The following is a 10006-nucleotide window of genomic DNA, read 5'->3' as shown; positions in this document are numbered from 1 at the left end:
AGCAGAGTCTTTACAACTCTTTGGCACACAGGGTAACTTTCAAAGCATGATTTGGAATTGCAGTATCCATATCATATTATTATCTACAGTTCCACAGATTCAGAACTCACTAGCTTGCACAAGTCAGCATCCTCTGATTTTAAGGAATCAGCTGCTATATTCCTGATAAAGACTTCAAGTTATTTCTCAGCCCATTGACGTAGCAAAACACCTCATTTTTCCTGCCCTGTAGCATTTACCTTATTCTGCCTTGTATAATTTTGAATTCTTCTCATCCCTCTTACAAGTTGATAAAGTCATTTGGACCAGGATTTATGCCATATACATGTATGTGCTCAATAAAGATTTTTTGAGTTGAATTGAATATTCATATTTGTACATGCTTACAGAAATGTAATTATTTACTCCATTCAGTTTCCTCACTGAATAAGGAATTAAGCTAGATCAGTTGTTCTTAACCCAGACTGCACATTAGAAACATCTGGGGAACTTTGAAAATATTCTGATGCCCAACTCCATAAGATATCCATAAGATATCTGGGTAATTTCTTTAAAATTCCCCTTTTGATTCTAACAGAGATTAAGAACTGCTGAATTAGATGACCTATAGCTTTGGTTCCCAAACCTGGTTAAGTATCAGAATCACCTAAGAAGCTTCCTAAAAATGCATCCCTTCCAGCTCCAAACACTATGATTATGAGTAAGTGGCACTCAGACCACTGCAGCTGCTTTTGCTCATTCAGTGAATTAGATTTGACAAGTTACAGAGGCAGACAGCTCACAGTATGTGATTCACTCAGATACCATCTTAAGTTTGGACTTAGAAGAATTGTGGAACAAAGAACTGGTGAACTAGCAGGAAGAGCGTAACCGTCATTTCTCTCTACTTAGGGCCCCTTCCCAGAAGGATGTCTTATCCTCTTTCTACTTGGCTTCATTCCTGCCTAGAATGGAGATTTGGGGGTTGGAGCCAGTCAGCACCTTAAAGCTGGTTCCAAGATCCTGGGGAAGCAAACTTGGTAACATTACTGCCACGCTCTCTGTCATGCTGTGCTTGCAAAAGGCTGTGTTGCTCTTTCACCAGAAATAGGCATTATTTAATAGTGAATATGATCACCATTTCCTCCTTATACCACATGTTATAATATTCTTAATACTGTTTTCACTACAAATAAACATGCTGGTTACTAAACAACGTCTTGTTTATTTAATCATTTCGCAATTAAAAGCTCATGGAAGCCTCATGACAATCTGTTCCATAGGTTGGAACCTATTCGCACAGGAGCAAACTGAAGTTAAAACTTGTTCTGGCAGCCATACCAGCTCTTCTGTCACCTAGTCCCCACGCCAGTGCTCTTCCTGCTCTAATATGTTCACTGTCTCTTCTGTGGGGAGAGTGGAAACTTCTTTTTTTAAGAATGTCAGATTTCAAGTTCTGAATGTGCAATTTACTTTCTGATGAATACTCTCCTCTGAAGGGAATGTCTGGGGTGGTGGACATTCCAAGCAATCAGGTCAGTACAATTTGTATGAGAATTTTATATTCTCATACAAATGTTAGTCATGTTTGCCTGTGTTCCACATGGCAGTCCCTAGCCATGTTTAAAAGCTATAAATTCCCTGCAGAACTGCCAGCAGCACAACTTTGAAATCAATTTTTATCCTATAAAAATGCAGGAGAGTTTGAGATGCGAGTGTTGAAGGGTTGTTTTTCCATGTTGGCATAGTAGGTACTTACGACCTGGTTCTTGAAAGTAATAACGACCACTAGTGTTAGCATTCATGATACATGTACCTTGCTAATCATGTATGCATCCCTAAGACACAATTTGACCTTGCTGTGTGGAAAAAACGGAAGATTTTACATGGCAAAGCCAAAAGGAGACTGGAGTGTTTATACCAAGGGTCTAATTACAGATATTTAAAACATAAAAGCATTGTTTAGAATCTCTTCACAGAGAAAAGCTTGTCCTCTACCAGCTGTTTTTTTCCAGGCTCTTTTCTGCTGTTGTGGAAATCAACTCCTTTGTTACCCTTCCAAAATGTTTAAATAGACCAGAGCTATATTCTGAGAGACAATTAGAAACTCTCAAGCCCCACGAAAGGTTAAAAAAACAAAAGAATTTTCTAATTAATCCTCTTACTTTTACTTCATTTTAGAATGTAAAATGGGGGAAAGAAAACGTGAACGGGGAGTTGAGACCTTATTTCCAGCCCTCATTCTGCCACAAACTTGTTATAAACCCTAGAGCGTATCACCTAACTTCTCCAAGCTTGTATCTCCTCATCTCTGAAATGAAGGCATTAGACTAGAACAATCTTCCTTCCCAGCCTGAACATTTTATAATGCTAGTTTCTATAGTTCTCAAGTTTAATCTTCCTTCTACACTGAACATATCTGAAATCTAAAATTTTGTGTAGATCCTCTTGTGAGAGGTTATTTTGCTGCTCCTAACACTGTTTTTCAAATTGTGGGTTTTCAAGCTTCCTTATAATGGGATCACCTGGAATGCTCATTTACAATGCAGATTCTTGGGCCCTGACCCAAGCCTACTAAATCACAATCCTTAGGATGGGATCTAATGTGTACAGTGGGGTGACTATAGTTACAATACTGAATTGTATACTTGAAAGTTGCTAAGAGAGTAAATCTTAAAATGTCACACCACACTCAAAAAGGTAACTCCGTGAGGTGGTGGATGTAACTACCTTGTTGCAATAATCATTTCACAATATATACGTATATCAAATCATCACATTGTACACCTTAAACTTACACAATGTGATATATTAATTATATCTCAACAAAGCTGGAATTTTTTTTTTAATAAAATTATGTTCCTGAAAAACAATCTTTAGGATAGGAGGAGAGATTCAAGAATATATGTGTCTATGAGCTCCGTGGTGATCCCCGTTTCCTCTAGAGTTTGAGAACTTCTGAGAATCCAGGAACAAAGCATAAGGAAGGGAGGGAAGAGTGATGTGGAATAGCGATGATCACTACCTAGCTTTGGACAAGGAAGAAACAAATGTAGAGGGATGAAGGGAGGGATCTGGATGCAGAGGGTGATCCTGGAGAATGCATTTCTTTGCCAACATTGCTCGCAATGGTTTTGTGTTTTAATAGACTGCAATCAAGCACTGACTATGAGAACTGATTGTGTAAAAATGCCACCAGTCATAACATCAACTGATACAATGGGTCTCTAGGTTTCGTTTTTTGTGATGTTCAACACCGGATGAGTAGGTTGTGGACGTTTTATGAATGAGGAAATGGCCTTCCTCAAAGAGGAGAGAGAAACCTGAGGTAAATGATGACCACTTAGGATTTCTGAAGATTTTTTAAGAATGGAAATAAACTCTTTGTGAATTACATACATTCTTTTCATGTTTCAGATTTTGCTCAAATTTTATTTATTCTGTTTTGGGGACCATCCGTTGTTCTGGAGTGTTTAGACGAGTCATTTATGAGAATCCCTAGAAAAACATATGCTTATCACCATGATTTCATTGCATAATTTTGTACTTCTATAGGGATCATCTCTGTAGGTTTTGTGATAATGTTGCCTTTTTAGCACAAATACAAAAACATACAAAATAGAAAGAGAAGGGAAAATCTCATCATGCAGTATTTTAACTTCTAATAAGTTTGAGATCAAGCCTCAGGGTTCCAACTCATCTCTTGACAAGCCAAATGTCCTGTGTGCAAGGACACTAGACTGCCCAAGGCGTTGGCACAGTTCCAATCTCCACATGACTTTAGTGGAGACTTGACGAGGGGAGGAGCAGCTCTGGCTTAGCAGGATCTTTGAAGAACTATAGACATGTGAGGGCACACCAGCACAAAGGAGCGTGGCAGAAGGTCCTGCAACCTAAAAAGAGTTTTGATGAGGAGCAGCAATAACGTTACAGCCACGCTTCTGGCTGTGTATTGGCTGAAGAGTGAATTTCCAATGTCATGGTAAGGGAGTTCCTTTACCAAGCTAGCTCCCAGTCAAGCATCATCTTAGTGGAGAGGAGAATAGAAGAAAAGGGGAAAAGGTGAAGATGAGATTTCATGTCCCTTCTCTATGGCTTCCTAAACAAAGGCAACTTTCTTGTGGAGGCCTTCCTGTCTGTTCATCCTTCTTCTCCACTTTATTTTTCTTCATATTTATGCTTATTTTGTTTTTTGCCTGTTTCCACTTCGCTAGAATCTAAGCTCCATGGATTTCTGTCCACATTGTTCACAGCTATGGCCCCAGTGCCTAGAAGAGTTTCTGGCACTTGGTAGGTGCTCACTAAAAACTTGTTGAAAGAATGAATAGATCCCTATTAGATTATTGCCTTCCCTCATTTGGTGATAGAGATAGAACTAGTATAATTTATGCACTTTTAGAATTGTGACCCCAAAGATGACAATAAAGTATTTAGGGAGATGGACTAAGGTGGAATGTTTATCTGGCTGATTATTTCCGCCTTTAAGATTAGGTAACTTAGTTACGGAGAGCTTCAACTCTGGAACTGAAATGTCTTGGTTTCAATGCTGGCCCGGCTACTTACTGGCTGTGAAATCTCCAGCGAGTTAATTAACTTCACTGTACCTCAATTTCTTCCTGTGTGAAATGGGATAATCCAATCTGAGTATCAAATGTAGCTAAAGTGTTGAAATGCGGTCTTGCACATAGTGAACAAGAGTAGTGTTTATTATGGTTGCTTTGCTGTGAATATCATGAGTTCTCTCTCCCATCAATGGTGCTTTCAACAGACCACGTACACACAGTTACATGTGTGTTCTTGAGTTAAATTTTAATTTCTTGGAATATGTAGTTGCATGACCCTTATGAGAATCAGAAGGTACAATTTTAGTGCAGGAAAATAAAGGTGGGGGGGCTACTCTTTGGACAATGAAGCCTGGTTCACAAAAACATCAACAATGTAATAACTATTATTTGTTTAATATTTTGTTTTAAATCTATCTATCCACCCTTCTAACCATCTATCTTCCCACCCGTCTATCTATCCATCCATCCTACCATAATTGTATCTATTAAAAATGTATTTATTTATAGATATTTCTCCTTTGAAAGAATAAAATATCCAACGCACATATAGCAATTACTTTGTACCAGGTACCATTCTAAGCACTTATAGAAAATTTTCCATTTGTCTGTGTAAACACCCATGTGTTCACTTGCTCCTTTAGAAATTCTTTTTTAAAATTTCAAACTTGGAAACACTTTCATGGATAGTTAGTCTTAATGTTATTGTTCCTGTTTGTTCTAACCGATTCATAAAATTTTCATATGACTGTATTACTGCATGGTGGAGTTAACAGTGAAAGTCCATCACAGCAGGCTTCAGTGTTAGTTAAACAACAGTATGTAAATACAACCCTACTGCTCCACACAAGGCATCCTTAAGTTCTCCAACCTTCTGGGTCAATTGCATTTTATAACTCTCAAAACGAATGAAGTCCTATCTCCACTCCCCAACATCTCTGAGGATTTTTCGAGGACTGACAATTCTCCTTAGGGTTCCTAGCTGCCTACTTCTGCACACTTACTTCCTCCTAACATCCCTCTCAGTGCACACGGCACACCATTCTCTTCAAAGCGCTCCACCTGGGACCTCCTCCTCTCTTCTTTCATGCCCCCTCGAGCATGATTTACACAAAGCTGTTGCTTGTAGCCAACTCGTATTGATGTTTTGAGGGAGGGATGGTGTGATGGGAGAGGATAGGGTGAAAGGAACATAATAATAATTGCAACACAGAACCGGAAATAACCTTATACAATTTAAGATATCCCTATTCCTGGCATTTATGGGTCATTTCCCGCCATTGGGAATTTCACACTGCCTGTCTCCTGCCATATCTTTTTTTTTTTTTATTGAGTTAATGATAGGTTACAATCTTGTGAAATTTCAGTTGATAATTAATGTTTGTCAGTCGTTTTGTAGGTGCACCACTTCACCCTTTGTGCCCACCCCCCACCCCACCTTTCCCCTGGTATCCACTAAACTGTTCTTAGTCCATAATTTTAAATTCCTCATATGAGTGGAGTCATACACAGATTATCCTTCTCTCGCTGGCTTATTTCACTTAACATAATTCCCTCAAGGTCCATCCATGTTATTGCAAATGGAATGATTTGTTCTGTTTTACAGCTGAGTAGTATTCCATTGTATATATGTACCACATCTTCTTTATCCATTCTTCTGTTGATGGGCACTTACTTAGGTTGCCTCCATGTCTTGGCTATTGTAAATAATGCTGCAATGAACATTGGGGTGCATAGGACTTTTGGGATTGCTGACTTCAAGCTCTTTGGATAAATACCCAGTAGTGGGATGGCTGGATCGTATGGTAGTTCTATTTTTAGTTTTTTGAGGAATCTCCATACTGTTTTCCATAGTGGCTGTACCAGTTTGCATTCCCACCAGCAGTGTATGAGGGTTCCTCTTTCTCCACAACCTCTCCAACATTTGTTACTATTAGTTTTAGATATTTTTGCCATTCTAATGGGCGTAAGGTGATATCTTAGTGTAGTTTTGATTTGCATTTCCCTGATGATCAGTGATGATGAGCATCTTTTCATGTGCCTATTGGCCATCAGTATATCTTCTTTGGAGAAATGTCTGTTCATGTCTCCAGCCCATTTTTTTATTAGGTTGTTTGATGTTTTGTCGTTGAGTTGTGAGAGTTCTTTATATATTATGGATATTAAGCCTTTGTCAGATATATGACTTGAGAATATTTTTTCCCAGTTAGTGGGTTGTTTTTTTGTTTCAATCCTGTTCTCATTTGCCTTGAAGAAGCTCTTTAGTCTGATGAAGTCCCATTTGTTTATTCTTTCTATTGTTTCCCTTCTCTGAGAAGGCATGGTGTCTGAAAAGATCCTTTTAATACTGATGTCAAAGAGTGTACTGCCTACGTTTTCTTCCAGAAGCCTTATGGTTTCAGGTCTCACCTTTAGGTCTTCGATCCATTTTGAGCTTATTTTGGTGAATGGTGAAAAAGAATGGTCAATTTTCATTCTTTTACATATGGCTTTCCAGTTTTCCCAGCACTGTTTGTTGAAAAGACTTTCTTTTTCTCCATTGTATGCCCTCAGCTCCTTTGTCAAAGATAAGCTGTCCATAGATGTGTGGTTTTATTTCTGGGCTTTCAATTCTGTTCCATTGATCTGTGCACCTGTTTTTGTACCAGTACCATGCTGTTTTGATTACTGTAGCTTTGTAGTATGTTTTGAAGTCAGGGATTGTGATGCCTCCCATTTTGCTCTTTTTTCTCAGGATTGCTTTAGAAATTCGGGGTCTTTTGTTGCCCCATATGAATTTTAGGATTCTTTGTTCTAATTCTGTAAAGAATGTCATTGGGATTCTGATTGGGATGGCATTGAATCTGTAGATTGCTTTAGGTAGAACGGACATTTTATCTATGCTTATTCTTCCAATCCATGTACATGGAATGTCTTTCCATCTCCTTATGTCGTCATCCAATTCTCTCAGAAAGGCCTTGTAATTTTCATTATATAAGTCCTTCACTTCCTTAGCTAAATTTACCCCAAGGTATTTTATTCTTTTTATTGTGATTGTGAATGGTATTGTGTTCTTGAGTTCTTTTTCTGTTAGTTCATTATTGGAGTATAGAAATGCTACTGATTTATGCAAATTGATTTTATACCCCGCAACTTTGCTGTAGTTGTTGATTACTTCTAAGAGTTTTCCAATGGATTCTTTGGGGTTTTCTATATATAAGATCATGTCGTCTGCAAACAGCGAGAGTTTCACTTCTTCCCTCCCTATTTGGATTCCTTTTATTCCTTTTTCTTGCCTGATTGCTCTGGCCAGAACCTCCAGTACTATATTAAATAAGAGTGGTGATAGAGGGCATCCTTGTCTCGTTCCTGTTTTCAGGGGGTTGGCGCTCAGTTTTTGCCCATTGAGTATGATGTTGGCTATGGGTTTGTCATATATGGCCTTTATTATGTTGAGGTAGTTTCCTTCTATGCCCATTTGTTCAGAGTTTTTATCATAAATGGCTGTTGGATCTTGTCAAATGCCTTATCTGCATCTATTGAGATGATCATGTGGTTTTTATTCCTCAGTTTGTTGATGTGGTGTATCACGTTGTTTGATTTGTGGATGTTTAACCATCCCTGTGTCCCTGGTATGAATCGCACCTGATCATGATGTATGATCCTTTTGATGAATTGCTGAATTCTGGTTGCCAAAATTTTGTTTAGAATTTTTGCATCTATGTTCATCAGTGATATTGACCTGTAGTTCTCTTTTTTCATGGTGTCCTTGTCTGGTTTTGGTATCAGCGTGATGTTGGCCTCATAGAATGTGTTAGGAAGTGTTCCATCTTCCCTACTTTTTTGGAAAAGCTTGAAAAGGACAGGTATTAAATCTTTTCTGAAAGTTTGGTAGAATTCCCCAGGAAAGCCATCTGGTCCTGGGGTTTTATTCTTTGGGATGTTTTTGATTGCTGTTTCAATCTCTTTCCTTGTGATCGGTCTGTTCAAATTGTCTGCCTCTTCTTGAGTGAGCTTTGGGAGATTGTAGGAGTCCAAGAATTTATCCATTTCCTCTAGGTTATCCATTCTGTTGGCATATAGTTTTTTGTAGTATTCTCTTATAATCCCTTGTATTTCTGCAGAGTCTGTTGTTATTTCTCCTCGCTCATTTCTGATTTTGTTTATTTGAGCTTTCTCCCTTTTTTTCTTTGTAAGTCTGGCTAGAGGTTTGTCAATTTTATTTATCTTCTCAAAAAACCAGCTCTTTGTTTCATTGATCCTTTCTACTGCCTTTTTTGTTTCAATAGTATTTATTTCTGCTCTGATTTTTATTATTTCTCTCCTTCTGCTGACTTTGGGCTTTATTTGTTCTTTTTTCTCTAGTTCAGTTAGGTGTACTTTAAGGTTGCTTATTTGAGATTTTTCTTGTTTGTTAAGATGTGCCTGTATTGAGATGAATTTTCCTCTTAATACAGCTTTTTCTGTATCCCATATGAATTGGTATGGCATGCTATCATTTTCATTTGTTTCCAGGTATTTTTTTATTTCTTCTTTAATTTCTTCAATGATCCATTGATTGTTCAGTAGTGTGTTGTTTAGTCTCCACATCTTTGTGCCTTTCTCAGCTTTTTTCTTGTAATTAATTTCTAGCCTTATAGCACTATGATCGGAGAAGATGCTTGTTATTATTTCAATTTTTTTTAAATTTGTAGAGGCTTGCCTTGTTTCCCAACATATGGTCTATCCTTGAGAATGTTCCATGTGCACTTGAGAAGAATGTGTATTCAGCTCTTTTAGGATGAAGCGATCTATATATGTCTATTAAGTCCAATTGTTTTAGTTTTTCATTTAGCTCCACTATTTCCTTGTTGATTTTCTGTCTGGATGATCTGTCAATTGATGTGAGTGGGGTGTTGAGGTCCCCTACTATTATTGTGTTGTTTTTAACATCTTCCTTTAGGTCTGTTAGCAGTTGCTTTGTGAATCTTGGTGCTCCTGTGTTGGGTGCATAGATATTTATAAGCATTATTTCTTCTTGATGAAGTGTCCCTTTGATCATTATATATTGTCCCTCTGTGTCTCTCTTTACTTGTCTTATTTTGAAATCCACTTGGTCTGATATGAGAATTGCAACACCTGCTTTTTTTTCCTTGCTATTAGCTTGAGGTATTGTCCTCGACCCCTTCACCCTGAGTCTGTGTTTGTCCTTGGGGCTGAGGTGTGTTTCCTGGAGGCAACAAATTGTTGGATCTTGTTCTTTAATCCATTTTGCCACTCTGTGTCTTTTTATTGGAGAGTTCAAGCCGTTTACATTGAGAGTGATTATTGATGCATGTGGACTTAATGCTGTCAATCTGTCGCTCATTATCTTGTTTTCCTGCATTTCTTTTCCTGTTTGCTTTAGCCTATCCATTTAATACTGCAATTTCTTATGCTGGGTTTCTTAGATTTTTCCTTATTTATGATTTGTGACTCTGTTCTGTACTTTATTTTAATGTCTACCT

Source organism: Equus przewalskii, chromosome 9 (genome assembly GCF_037783145.1).
Source record: "Equus przewalskii isolate Varuska chromosome 9, EquPr2, whole genome shotgun sequence".
Classification (NCBI taxonomy): Eukaryota; Metazoa; Chordata; class Mammalia; order Perissodactyla; family Equidae; genus Equus; species Equus przewalskii.
This window is presented reverse-complemented; position numbering follows the sequence as displayed.